Below are 1,481 nucleotides of genomic sequence, written 5' to 3' on the forward strand. Positions count from 1 at the left end.
TTCTGATGACCTTCTTTGTCTTTGGATCCCATAATCTGTATCCAAATTCCTCATCGCCATAGCCTATAAAGATGCATGGAGTGGTCCTTGTATCTAGCTTTTGTCTTAGCTCCTTGGATACATTTGCAAAGGCTAAACAACCAAATACTCTCAGGTGAGAGTAGGAGGGATATTTACTAGACCATACTTTCTCCGGAATTTCAAAATTCAACGGTACAGATGGTGATCTGTTGATCAAGTAGCAAGCGGTTCGAACAGCTTCTCCCCAAAATGGCTTTGGCAGCTTAGCCATACTTATCATGCTTCTCACCTTTTTCATGATTGTCCGATTCATCCTCTCAGCGACTCCATTATGTTGTGGAGTACGTGGGACCGTCTTCTCATGTCGAATGCCATATGTCCTGCAATAGGCATCAAACTCTTTGGAAGTATACTCACCTCCATTATCTGTACGGAGACATTTCAGCTTCTTTCCTATTTCACGCTCTACCATGGCATGAAATGATTTGAAGTAATCCGATACTTGGTCCTTTGTCTTCAAGAAATATGCCCACACCTTTCGAGAAGCGTCATCAATGAATGTTAAAAAATACTTGTTACCGCCTAGTGATTCAACCTCCAAGGGACCACAAACATCAGAGTGTACTAGATTGAGCAACCCTGATCGTCTCGTAGAAGAGAAATTGAAGGAGACTCTATGTTGCTTACCAAATAGACAGTGACTGAAAGGATCCAGCGCAGCTTCCTTAGCAACTGTGATTAGCTCCTTCTTTGTCAAAGTAGACAATCCCTTCTCACTCATGTGACCAAGTCTATGGTGCCACAAATTTTGAGAAGGTTCACGTTCTACTACGTTGAGGCTATCCGCATGCATTTTCATATGAGTCTTGTATAAAGTGCCACATATATGTCCTCGAGCGACAATCATGGAACCTTTCATCATTTTCCATGTGCCATTGCTAAATTGATTGACATAGCCCTGTTTGTCAAGGGCTATCCCTGAAAGTAGATTTAGCCGAAGATCAGGTACATGTCGAACGTCCTTCAGGGTTATTTTACACCCGAGGTTCGTTTGTATCTTAATATCACCAATTCCTATAATCTTAGAAGAACTGGTATTTCCCATCTTCACTGCACCAAAGTCACCGGCTTTGTATGTTGTGAAGAAATCTTTGCGTGGAGTGGCGTGATAAGATGCTGCAGTGTCTATTACCCACTCAATATCTTGGTTTGAGACATGAAGACATGTCTCCTCATGGATGGAGCAGATAGCCACCTCTCCAGAAATAGTGACTAGTGTCTCTCCTTCCTTATTTTTCGGCTGCGAACTGTTGTAGCCTTGCTCTCGTAGCAATTTTCTGCAGTTCTTCTTCAAGTGGCCCTCCATACCACAATAGCAGCACTTATAAGTAGGCTTCCTTCCATCTATAGATCTACCCCTACTTTTGCTTCTACCTCTCCCCCTGCCTCGAAGGTCTCCT

This window comes from Olea europaea, unplaced genomic scaffold (assembly GCF_002742605.1).
Source record: "Olea europaea var. sylvestris unplaced genomic scaffold, O_europaea_v1 scaffold2415, whole genome shotgun sequence".
Taxonomy (NCBI): Eukaryota; Viridiplantae; Streptophyta; class Magnoliopsida; order Lamiales; family Oleaceae; genus Olea; species Olea europaea.